We start from the raw sequence: 14,185 nt of genomic DNA on the forward strand, positions 1-14,185 counted from the left end.
ATCGCAGAATGTAGAGCGTTACTCGATAGGCTTATGCTTTGTAAGAATTGGGCTTGAGAGACATTCTGGTAGAGTCGGATTCCAAGGTCATAGTTGGATGGTTGGCTTCAGAAGTATGTAAATATTGGTTTCTTTGGAATTTTTGGGAGAAACTTTTAGCTATTATTTGGGAGTTAAATGTTCGATTCCATCACATATTCAGAGAAGGTAATATGGTAGCTGATTTTTTAGCTAAACAGGGGACACAAGGGATTAATTTATAGTTTGGAGATGATAGGTCCATTCAAGGTCCTATTCAGGGAATTATTCTTATGGGCAAACTTGGCATACCTTATATTAGACGTAGATGATGTTTTTTGGCTTTGGGAGATCTCTTGTTGGGTTTCTTGGGAATTTTTTTACCTTTGGGATGCATGTACTTAAGGGATTTGTTTATGGTATTCCTCCGCCATAAGAGAGGGTTTTATTAATAAAAATGAGAAGGGGTCACTCTTGTACATGTGACCCCGGCTCTTTAAAAGAAATAAATAAGTAAAGTACATACATGTTTACGTTGTTATAACAACATGTTTCGTAATATGTTTGATATGTTTGTCTTAAAATGAATTTCATACACGTGTACTTCCCTTTGGATCACTACACGCCTAACAAATCGTCTGGGTGTTGACCAATCGGCCAGCGTCCTTATCACCACAGAACCTAACCTAGTCTTTTATGAGGGATGAGGGACCACACCCTTGTCACCTGGTTCACTATCAGGTGAGAGTCCTCATGCAATTCTCGCTCTCCCCCAATCCTTCTTTGGCCAAGGAACGCTTCATATTTTGCTTCATTGTTTGTCGCCTAGGATAGAAATTTTATAGAATAATACATTTCCTCGCCCGGTTCTGTTATGAGATAAAGACCTACACCACCAACCCCCCCCCCCCCAACCCCGAAATTACGACTCAATAATCCATCAACATACACTTGCCATGACTTTTCCCTCAGTGCCCTTGATGGCTCTTTTGGGGTGATTTCATGTAACATCCCCTTCCTAGCGTTAGGAATGTCACGTACATACGTAACTAAGAAATCATAAATATAGTCCAAGGTTCATTAGTCTGCTCCTTCTAAACTTGGCCTGCCAACTCGTAGTCCTCATTCTCCTCACCTGGTTGGTAAAAAAAATGTAATAAAACTAAAATGAATCGAAGACTCAATAAGAACTCACCACAATATAAACATAATAAATAAAAGGCTTTCATAAAATTTTCATGTGGAAAGAATAAAATTCATGTCATATCATGAGTGGTGCATGATATGACATGATTGTCTTAACTGACTGATTCATCCTGATTCATGTCATGCATAGCATGTGGTTTATCCTGATTCACATGCTATGCATGACTGTCTTAATTTGTCTGAACTAATTGATTGATCTGAATTAACTGACTGATTTGACTGGCCCACACACTTAACCCTGTATGCAAGGTTGTGCGCTGGCCTCAAATCCCGCCGCATCAAGGGGAGCCGCTGAGTAGTATTTTGCCATACTACGGTGGACAATACTTGAGTCCATGGCTTGCACATCCACATTGAAATTGAACTAAAAGACCATTTAATTAATAGATCTTATTTTATCTTGCACTTGAACTTAAGATAGCTTGGTGTTTTATGCGATGTGAGATGCAAGACATACATACTAATATAAATAACTGTAAATTTTTTAATCTAAACATGATATTGAATGACATGATCGTATGTGGTGCTGGGTGACATGCATGCATGAGTGGTGCATAAAAATGACTATCAAAGAACTGGTTCTAATAATAATTTATAAAAGTTGAACTGTGGTGATCCTAATTTAAGATCAAATTACTTACCTCTTAGCGATGCTTCCAAAACTTCACTTTGTAGTTCATTACCTATACGAAGCACTAGTCGTCACTAATTTTCTAGAAAAATGTGTCATCACATTGGACTAAATTAACCACACTCTAGGGAAAGCAATTTAAAATATTTGGTTATGTACTACTAATATCATATAATTATTTAAGAATAATTCTACTTATCATCCTCACACACTACACACCACACCTATTTTAATTTTTTCTTTTCCATTTTTCCTATAAGAAGTATGTGATGTATGGATGATAAGTATAATAACTTAATTAGTTTAACAAGAATAAAATAAAATAAAAAATAATGAATGATAAAAACTAATTTTAAAATATGTAAAGTGTGCCGTGTGGGATGATGAGTAGCATCCCTCATTATTTAAATGCTTATTTAATCTCTAAGTACACTTAGTAGCATAATTTAAACTTAATACTAATTTCTTAGACAAGTCAAAGAAATCTAACTTTATAACATAGGTTTAATTGCATTCAGAATGATTAAGAAATAAAATTTGAATCCACATAAAATACTACTGTAATCTAGCTTATAACAAGATTTACTAAATGACATAATTTAACTCCTACCTATTTTCTGAAAAAAAAAAAACAAGATTTGTAGCTACCTGTTCAAAATAATGTTTCTGGACTAACTATAAAATAAATTATCCCAACTTAAAAAATAGTTTTGTGTTTTCACAACTAAATCAGCACAACATCAAAGTGCAGCCCATCTAAATAAACTACTAAACTTAAGAATTGAATCATTATAAAAGTATAGCCCACATAAATAAAACAACTTAAGCCCATTTTACAAAAACTCTCGAGAAACTTTTACGTGAAACCTAACAACATGTGTTTAAGGGCTGAATTGGAATTACACCAAAATAAGGTTTCTAGAGGCTTTCTACAGAAGGTTAAATTGAATTGGCTGAAGGCAATTTCGTGATAAGCAAAACATGTAGGGGCTTTATTGTACCATGTTGAAAATAAAATGAAGTCTGAAGCACAATGCACAAAAGAATAAACTTAAGAAACATAACATTTTAGTGGAGAAGAAAATATCACACGACAATGAGGAAATCAAGCTCACCTTGAGAGGACACATATGCGATAGATCTGGTGAAGATCAATGACGGTGCAGTTGAAAGCGGGCTCTGATCATATTGGAGTACATATAGAAAAAAAATGACTTAGTCTCAATAGTGCTTACTGAGAATCAAAAGAACATAAAGAGAAAGAGAGAGCAAGTCGCTGAGGCTTACCGTCGATGAAAAAGAACGCCGAGCATAGACAAATCTGGGTGGTTGGACAAACTACAACGGCGGCGGAGTAAGCAAATGATTTTCTACACCACAGTAGAGGCGATCTAAGGGGTGATAAATTGTTTTGTGTTGTTTAAAATAACGGAAACAAAGAAGAGAAAAAAAAACTATGGAGATCACTAAAAAATATAAGTGTAACAGAACTTACTGAGAGAAAATCTGCTTGGTGCTATAGGACGGAAACAGAGAATCAAGGAGATAAGGTATTTGCTGCATTACTAAAAGCACTGAGAATATGGAATATAAATTGTAGGATTCGGCTTTTACATTGTAACGTCTCAAAATCAAAGAGATCGTCCAAGGAAACAGGGGCTGAAAATCTGAAGGTTTTTGTGACACCTCCAACCTCCACTTGGGATGGAACGGAGATTTAGAGCATCAAGACATGTAACATAAGGTTACATACCCCTGTTTATGACAGTTAATATGCAATGCATGCTATAAATGTATCTAGCAGTATGCAATAACCACAGCGGAATAAGGGTGACTAAATAAAACTTATGTTAGAATAAACTAAAACATCCCAATGTCATTCATAACATCATAAGTTCAAATCATAAGGTAGCATAATCTTAATACAATTATTCTTGATAATAAGTCTCCATAGCTAAATCAACTACTTCATGCATTCTAATGCACGAAGAGTTAGAGCTATAAATATCAAGATGATGTTTAATCTTTTGTCGAGATTCGGCTCCTCTTCAATCAATCGGATATGTTGGTCCATCTGGTCTGTCATGTCAGGTCCTGACACAACTTTTATCATTCCGAGTGGAATGATAGTGGGTCCACAAAGGGTGACATTTACTTGAAATCTCAGTAAGTTAGACAATCAACGTGCACAAAGATAAATTATATGTGAAAATTGATAAATATGAAATGTGTCAAAAACATATATTTCATCATAACGTTTCATCATTATTTACAATTCTCATTTAATCATAACATTAAGATCATAATGTATGGTATCGTCACAGTTCGCCATATGCACTATGAGTACCTGCTGGTGACTATAGTATAATTCACGTTGAAACTACGTTGTTTGTAGACTTGTTCTCAATACATTGGTAACATAACATAACATTATCATAACATCATAACATATACACCCACTAGCCTTAGGTGTCATAATATTTGACTTCGCTTCGGCATTCTCTGAAAAAGAACCCATTCGAAGCCCGTCGACTATTCTTCGTCAACCCAAGAGTTACCACTCCATTTTTACTCACTTCAGAATAAATAGAGGAGTTCTACTAGAATAATTTCTCATCATAGCCTTTGGAGTCATGATAAGAATTATTCTTATAATATGCATGAAAATTGTAGTTCATAACATGAACATATTAGCAAATTTTCATGTGAAAATGATATTTATATGCAATATGTTAAAATGGTGAAAAATTCACATGTCATGTAACAAAGTAGTCATGTACCAAATGTATCATATAATATGGTGTTTCATGCTCAAAATGACAATTATAACATGAATGTGACATTTATCAACAAATCATAAATAACTTATCAAAGTGTAAGTTAGAGGCCAACTTACAAACTGCCTAAATTTGGAACAATCATAACGGCTGTAATCAAAGTTATACTGTAATACCCGAATCCTACTACGTGGGTCTTTACGTCATCTATTAATTCTTAAGTTAAATATTTTGAGATAAAGACTTTTATTATTTTATTAATTTATTTTAAGTGGGCGTATTTTTATTTTATGTGGGTTATTAAATAATTCAAGGGTGTGATTTTTATGACCTTACAATATTTCTTTCAAACCCTTTAATTTTTATTTACTCAAGAAATGGCCCAAACACTTTTTGGTCTCTCCATATGTGATCTCCACCGTTCATTCCCTAGCTTATAAGACAAGTTTGATTTAAACCCATTGACTTTTCTTCTTCTTGAAACTGTAGCTTCCTAAAAAAGCCAAGTGAATTCCTTCCTTCTCCTACATAACAGCTTCCAAGGCAAGTAAGTAATTTCTTTTCCTCATTTCCCTACAACTATCGATTTTAAAGCAAACAAAAGAGAGAAGATTTCCTCAAGTGTTCCTTCCTGCACACGAGAAACCTCTCGGATTCCTCTAGCTGCGCGACTTCCTTCTTCTCCTCAAACCGATTTCTTCCAATTCCTAAAACTAAGATTCCCACCGAAATTCTTCAAGGAGAACGACCTTGTAAGTGAGTTCTATGACTCTAGCTTCTAGTTTGGGATCTTGGATTTATGGGTTTAACCTAGGGTTTTGTTTAAGATATTTTCTGTTTGTGTTCCAGCTTTGAGATTTCAGATTTTCTCTTCCTCTTCTCGTTTGTTGTGTATTTCCGTGGCTTGAAAGGGGACCAAACCAGGTAATAATCCTTCCGTGAGTTTTCCTGTGATTTGGGGTTTTTCTAACCAAGTTTGTGCCTTGTAATTGAGGGTTCAAATTCTGGGCTAGCCGAGTGTTGTGTGGAAATGTAATGCCCGTCCTTATGTTGGGACTTTTTATAAAATGTTTTTATAAAAAGGACGACTGGAATTACCTTTCCATTTAAAACATTTTACTTGCATACCCAGGGTGTAAGACTCTACGTTTATGAAATAAAATGTGCTTTTAGAATAAAAGAGGTTTATAGCAGAAAATATTAATCTTACAATAAAAAGGTCTCTCGTACATTTAAAACTCATGCCTAGACTTCTGTCCTCTTCCCCATGGGCGGTGTCTGTCCTGATCATTTATTCCTGTAAGGGGGAGGGACATGCATAAAAACTAAAATGAGTCAATGACTCATAAGCATTACTTCATACAGTTAAAATATAACAACATAAGTTTTCATTCATGCATTCATCATTCCATACATACTATACGTACATGCGTGCATGCATACGTGCGTTCATTTGCAAACATCATTGGACGGGGTTTCCTTTTTAAAAGGGACTTTCTTTTCGTAAGACGTTTCCCCCGTCAGTGCCTTCATTTCTTAAAAGTTCGGGCGTTCGTGCATATGTGCATTCATCCATTCTTTCTTATCACTTTCATAGGCCAGTACACACTATTATGCCCCTTGTGTTGGGGTTAGCAGCCATCCTTTGGACTCAGACTCCTCCCGTGGCCACGAGTTGGGAATCTCTTTTCAGTCAGGGGCAGCACTGGGTGCACTTCTAGTACTACTTACCCGGCATTGCAATCTGCCCATTCATTAGTACCCTTTTCATTCATTCATGTGGCCGTTACGTATCTTCATACATTAAAGCATTCATTCGTTCAGTCCTTTCTTACAGTTCAGTCCTTTCAGTTCCTTTAACGGTTCAGTTCATGGAAAAACATCGTTTAAGGCATGGGCTTAAACTTTCAGTTCATTTCAGCCCTATCCTTCATTTAACAGTTCATTCATGAAAAATGTCATTTTAAAACATACATGAGCTTAAACGTCAGTTTTCATGGCATCCATAAGCGTCACCTTAAACGTCGTCTTTCATGGCATCCATAAGAATCACCTCATGACACACGTGAAAGCGTCTGTTTGTAGGATCCATAAAAGCGTCCGTTTTCATATCTTTCATGCATTTTTGTCAATTCATGGATTTTCTTAGAAAATACATACAATGGATACAGTGTATAGTCATCCATTCACATGCATGCAATTAATACTTTCGTTGCTTAAAAAGGGGCTGCCAAGGAGGGCCGTACATACGTATACCTTTGAACAATTGGCATTTTCTTTCGTAAAACGTCTTTCTTGTCTTTTCGTAAAGCATCGTAAGGAAAAGCGTTTCGTTTTGTTTCTTTATATTTTAGAAGACTTTAGAATAGTATGAACGTAACACTTACATGGACTCTATGCTACTTGCATATTATGCAGTCCATTCATGTGCGTGTCAGATGGCAACCTACATGCATACACAACCTTAATGTTATTCTCTATCTAATGCATAAGCAACTTAAACTAGAAATAGAGCTACACATCACTTAGAACACTCTCCTTCTATCTCGTGCTCTTGCATGTACTTTGCTATGCTAAATGCTTCGGGGACCACTTACAGTCACCACATCTTCCAACTCAAGGTCTTGCCTCTAGTGCTCATCTACTAAAGTGAACCCATGATTCACCTTAGGATTAAGACACTAAGACCTTCGTCTTACTCTTCTAACTAACCACATTCGACGCATGATTCCGACTGATTGAATCATGCATCCCAATCCTAGATACTACACCCATCACTACCTCCATGCATCTTAGCTCACACTAAATCCTCATTCCCATCCATACAAGCCAAACGGCTTTAAGCCAACTCTGAGGCTTAAGCACCGTGTAACTATGCTAAGGACAGATTATCCATTACACATGGTGAATCAGTCCGGCACATGTGTCTCACCAGATTATACATGTACCTTACCCCCTTATCACCTGAGACCAACATATAACATGTTGATCACCTGCTCGTAGGGACAACAGCCATACTTTGATACCAACCTTCTCTTAACCTGACTAGCATGACTCTTCATGCTACCCGTCCTTTTTGACAGTTCATCCCAACACTTAACATGACAAGACTCCATTCACCACTACGCCTTATGTTACGTCATATAGCTCGAGACTACACCCAAGATGCACCATGACCTTGTCACGTCACCTGACATCCCGCTATGTTATTTCTACGCCAACTCCTAACTCATCACGAGTACGGTTCCTCACGTACTCCTGTCACACCGTGACACCTCGTCACGTTCCTGCTACACCATTTCTACACTAACTCCTCACCCATCATAAGCATGACTGTCAGTAACCATGTCACTTCGTGACATTGCCCAGTCATGCTTCAGCTGCGCACTCTTACACTTGTTTTGCTACTTCACTCATTCTCCTAGCCATAAGTCCATCACGGTGACACTTGTCACCTCAGACTACAGGCTACGCCATAACTACTTCGGGACACTGTTCCACAGTTCCCGACACTACTCATCACATTCCACGCCCATCAATCACACAACCATCCTTATCTCTGCGACAAGCCACAAAGAGTGTTGCTGCCTCGTGGAGTACACTCCACGTATACTCCCTTTTCACATGCTACGACTCATCACCATTATAGCATAATCGCCACATGGTGCATCATTCCACCACATGGAGTACACTTCTCGTGTACTCCCTTCACACACGCTACGCCACATCACCATTATGGCATACCCGCCATATGGTACATCATTCCACCACATGGAGTACACTCCACGTGTACTCACTTCACATGCACTATGCCACATCACCACTACGACATACCCACCATATGGTGCATCACTCCACCACATGGAGTATACTCCACGTGTACTCCCTTCACACACGCTAGGCCACATCACCATTATGACATACCAGCCATATGGTACATCACTCCACCACATGGAGTACACTCCACATGTACTCTCTTTACACACGTTACGCCACATCACGATTATGACATACCCGCCATATGGTGCATCACTCCACCACAATGAGTACACTTCACGTGTACTCCCTTCACACGCACTACGCCACATCACCATTATGGCATACCAGCCATATGGTACATCACTCCACCATATGGAGTACACTCCACATGTACTCCCTTCACACACGTTACGCCACATCACGATTATGACATACCCGCCATATGGTGCATCACTTCACACACGTCACGCCACACAGAGTACACTCCACGTATACTCTTCCCATTCCATAATACTCCAGGAGGGTATACTTTACATATACTCTCCTTATCCCACACTACGCCACACACAGAGTACATTCAGCGTGTACTGTTCCCATTCCACATGCCACATTACCAATACAGCACATGCTCCACAACCACACTATACAGCATAGCCCACAACATTGCACCACACTTCACTACATAGAATGCCCAACACTTCACTACACAGCACATCACAACACAATGAACTCCACAAATTCTAACAGCATAGTCCACAACCTAATCAACTAATCAACATCTAACATAAATAACGAGGGATAGAGGGTTATACCATCGAGGGGATAACACGTGCGTTGCTCGCTGATCGTCACGATCGATGATGTCGGAAGGGTCGTATATGGCGGCTAACCCACGTACAGTGACTGTTTGGGAGTTTGGATAGCTAAGTGTGATCTTGGAAGGGCTCGTGGTGGCCTTGTGATGGTGGCAAGGAGCGTAACACGATGGATCTAGCCATGTACAGTGGCAATCAGCCATGCGTAGTGGCTGTCCATCACGTGCAGTGGCTACCCACCATATAAAATGGTGGTTTGAGCTTAGGGTTAGACCAAGGGAGGTCACTGGTGGAGCCTTGGAGGCTCGATGGTGGTGGCATGGCGGTTCACGGTGGTGGAGAGAGGAATGGTTGTGTGACAGGGGCAGATGCCGTGAGAGAGAGTGAGGGAGAGTGTGCATGCATAGGTGGTAGATCGGGGCCATGGGTGGTTGGGATGGGTCAGTGGTGGCTGGAGGAGGCTGGAGATGGCGGTCACACGTCGTGGGTGGTGGCGTACGGTGTTGGAGGTGGCCTAAGGGGGAGTGGGCATCTGTGAGAGAGTGAGGGAAGGTGAGCATGCATGGTGGCTCGGCTGGATGTGGGGATGGCTAGGAGAGGTGGTCGGTCGCCAAAGGAGGTTCCGGTGGTGGTGCGGTGGCCGGTGGACATGGAGCTCCGCCGTGGGTGTGGAGAACCCATGAAAGAGAGGTGGACTTCAAGGGAGCGGGCGACAAGGAGATGGAGGCCGAGCTTGCTGGAGGAGGATGGCCGGTGAGAGGGGAGGCTATCGTGGAGGTGGTGGCACCGGAGGATGGTGCACTGCGGCGCAGCAACATCAAGCCCATTTAGGCTATTCATTGCTGAGAGGAAGGAAGAGAGAGCGTGAGAGAGAAAGGCCGGCATGGGAGGACTCATCGGAGGGAGGAAGTGCCGACGGTGGTGAAGGTGAGGCTCGCCGGCGCACAGCGGCGCCGGGCTGTGGGGTGGAGCAATTCAGGCATGGGGGTCATGCAGTGCAAGCCGCAAGGGAGAGGGAGAGGGAGAGGAGAGAGAGAGAGAGCTAGGGGAAAAGTGAGGGAGAAGGAAGAGGGGTCTGAGTATTTAACCCAGTCCCTTCGTTTTGGGATCCTCAAAATGATCTAACGGTGGATGATTAAATCACTGATTTGAAAATGCGTAAACATTAACTTAATTAAAAGCACTTAGAGGAATTAAGGTAGAATATTATTTAAACTAACTTTAGTTTATAAAATAACATTCCTTCATCATTAATAAATGATGAAGTCTTATTTAATATATTTAAAAGGATAAAACTATTTAATTGGTTAAAACTTTCAACATGATTTAAATCTCATAATATTTTAAATAACTGAAATCATTTTAATAATAATATTAAAATAATTTTTGACAATTATAATATTTTTAGAGCTCTTCAAGAATATTTTAATTGTCGTATTTAAAATCAAACTTAGTTCAATAACATTGGAAATACTCCTTATAAATATTTCCAATACATTTAAAACACTAGGTGTGCCTTAGAAGTCACATAATATCTTTAGGAACACACCATCGAGGTTCGGCGTGCATAACGAGGCTCGCGGTCGTTAGAGAGAGAAGGGGCGGACGGTTACATAATTTCCGTCCACGGAACTTGCTTACGTCAAAAAGACGAAGCGTACGTAAGAAGGAAGGAGCAGGGTATTATAGGAAACTTCCTAGACTAGTTTCTCGTTGCCTTCTCTAGTGGTTGATCTAGTGGGTAGTAATCGAAACCCCTGCTTTTTGAGCAGACCAAGTGTCTTGAGGTGGCTTTGCCGTGTGTTCTTATCATTTGAGACGGCATATTTCCTGGTTTAAGTTTGTTAGTCACAAGTGATGATTATTTTATCTATTGTGTATATATGTACATGAAGAAGCCGTGAGTTATGCTCTGTTTTGGTGTGTGTTCTAGCTATGTGTTGCAAGGCAAATTTTGTAGTCTTTCTTGTGTTTTCTTGAGTCCAAGCCATATTTTGATTATGCCTTTATGTTTTAAATTAATGAAGTTAAGGTTTATAATTTTAAACATACTTTCATCAAGTTTATGGCCTAAGTAAGCCACTAAGAGTTTCAAATCTAAACTAGTAAGCTTACTTTAGGAATTTAAGCTGCCAAGAGTTGTATCTTTTTATCTATGCTATGTTTCAAAAAATATATGAGGCTTTTTTTTTAAAAAAAGTTTTCTACAACTCTTGTATTATTTAATTGTATGGTTGAGTGTTGGGTAAGTGAGAGATGTTTAAGACCATGAATGTACTAAGACTTGCTAGTTGTCCATGTACTGCAAAATTCTGAAAAATGTTCTGGTTTGAAGCCTAAATCAGCCCATTGCATCCCTTGCTCAATTTCACCCTTTTGTTTAACCAAGGATAAACTTTAGTATGGAAAGCCCTTGAAGAACAAGTGACAAAAACCAACCTCTTGTAAGCATTGTCTTTTGTTAGAATTACTTTCCACATGATGTTACAAAGATATCAAAATGCCCTTTTTATAAATATTTCAGATTTGGTAGTACCTCCTTGTTCCCTACCATACTTGAATAAATCCTTGCCATCCTATACATTTTAACTTATGATTCCTACTTAACCCTTGTATAGGAAATAATAGCCTTTAAAAGGGGACAACAAGCGAGTTATGTACCTTCATGAGTTCTTTAAATGTCGGAATAAGATTTTAATCTCTTGACTTAGTATCATGTATGTAGCAAAAGGGGCTAAGGGAAATGCTTTAATTCCAACTTGGAAGTTTAGTGGGCGCGTATGGGTGTCAGTTAGTAAGCGTAAAGTGGAATGAATATTAATATGTTTATCACATTTCATTGAATAGGAGTTTATTCTCAAGATTCAATGAATCTTCTTGTAAAGCAACGAGGTAACTAGCTATGACCATGCTCCTTACCCACAAAGCTCTCTTATGGAAGATATCTCTCTCTTTACACATGTTCTCTTATGAAAGAATAAATGTATATATACATTATGTACAAGCGTTTCTTGGTATCCCTTGTTAAGCACCCTATTGATTACAATTGTGTGTATGCAAGGTAATGCATCATGAGATTCTTATGTATGCTCTCTTAAATAACTACATCGTACCTATATGTAGCATGACATGAAACACTCTTTTCAAAGAAAAACATATGCATTTGGACTAAGGAAAGATAATGAAAATGTTTGACTGAAAAGAAAGGAAAGAAAAGAAATGAAAGCATGAACGTACGTAACGGCCATATGAATGAAAGGGTACAAAAGGAATTGATAGATTGCAATGCCGAGTAAGTAGTACTGATAGTGCACCCAGTGCTGCCCCCCAAGAAAGGGATTCCCAACCTGTGGCCGCGGGCTGAATCTGGGTCCAAAAGACTGCTAACCCCAACACAAGGGGCGTAATAGTGTGTACTGGCCAAGAAAGTGAAACGTAAAGTAAAGTTATTTCCTAGGAATGTTTATGCATGAAAGTACAGTTATGCATGAAAGTACAGTTATGCCTTAAGCCATTTATGCATGAAAGTATAGTTATTCTTTAAACTGTTAAGCATAAAAGCATTGTCAAGAATTAGCAAATGTTTATCTATGCATGTTTTCAAAAGAAAAGATTATGTGATTAATAAGTTAACGGCATGGTATACTGCTTACTGAGTATTAGACTGACTTTGTGTTTATGTTTTAAACGTCCAGGTATGAATGATGAGGCTGTGGAGCTAGGCACTGTTGAGGAGGGAGGGGACGATGCTTAGAGTTCCCTGTCGGTTAGGTTTTGATGATAATGGTTATGTTTTTATGCCTTTATGATGGGTCCCGTGTTGGGACGTTTTGTTGGCTTGACTTTAAGACAATATGCCTTTGGGCATGATGTAAATACTATGGTGGGGTGATGGTAATGGTATAACTTCTTTGGTGGGGTGACGATAACCCCACATAAGAAGGTTAAATGCCTTTTTGTATATGTTGTAGGGACTGAGTTTCCTCTTATCTAGAACTAGTTATGTTTGATGAATGGATGATGGACTCTGAGAGTCCTTTAATTAGAATATTGAACTCGTTTATCAGGTGTTCTTTTAAACTAGAAGTGCAGAGTACATACATGACATGCTCACACATATCCCTTACTCCCCTTGTAGGAAAAAAAAAAAAAAAGGAAAATATATAGCAAAAATATAGTACTAACAATAATAAGGAAAGAACAGGTTTATGGGTCGTGGGCTCGTCCTAGGATTAGGGCGGGGTTGTGACATGTACTAAGTTAGGATTTGAACTACTATGGAAGATGTTCATAATCAAAATGTTTCAAAAATAGATATTTACAAAAATACCCCTAAACTTTCAAAAATTGCCACTAAGGCCCTAATTTTTTACTATTTGCAAACAAATTCCAAATTCTAAAAAAATTCACAAACCTCAGATACTATATGCTATAAAATCATTTATGCCCTTAGAATTCCAAAAATCAAATTGGAACTAGTCCAAATACACTCAAACCATGGCATGCACTCTAGTTTATGCATACATGTAAATTTCAACTTTTGACTCTTATGAATGCATGCATATTCAATTTCTTTAACTACAAATAATTACCATAATCCTTAATGACATGTTAAAAGCTTAATCTTGAGTGAACAAGTTCATCCCAACACATAATCATGGCTAAAAACCTTAAACTCTATTAAACTAGTCCTTAAGCATGCATGATATCTCTTATTTTTCATCAAGAAAAGTTTCAAAAATGGAATCATGCATTTCCCTTCTTATCCCAATCACAGGAATTTCTAAATGCTCATATTTCAAGTCTAAGTACACTAAATCAAAGCTTCATAAGTTAAGCATAATTTAATCAAAACCGTGCATGCTTGGATGATCAACACAATATAGAATTAAAAACTATCATGGCATGCTTCTAATATAGAAATCAAACCTTCGATGATCATTCTAGGACATTAATACAACATGTCAAAATATGCTAAG

At 38.5% G+C, this 14,185-nt stretch overlaps 1 long non-coding RNA gene across 1 annotated transcript; it reads left to right on the forward strand.

The window, feature by feature from the left end:
• The first annotated feature begins 5,390 nt into the window (after positions 1-5,390).
• On the forward strand, positions 5,391-13,251 carry LOC121264173. Its single transcript, XR_005940467.1, has 2 exons — positions 5,391-5,556; positions 12,902-13,251. It is a non-coding gene; the product is annotated as an uncharacterized LOC121264173 (long non-coding RNA).
• Positions 13,252-14,185: the final 934 nt, after the last annotated feature.

This window comes from Juglans microcarpa x Juglans regia, chromosome 5D, assembly GCF_004785595.1.
Source record: "Juglans microcarpa x Juglans regia isolate MS1-56 chromosome 5D, Jm3101_v1.0, whole genome shotgun sequence".
Lineage (NCBI taxonomy): Eukaryota > Viridiplantae > Streptophyta > Magnoliopsida > Fagales > Juglandaceae > Juglans > Juglans microcarpa x Juglans regia.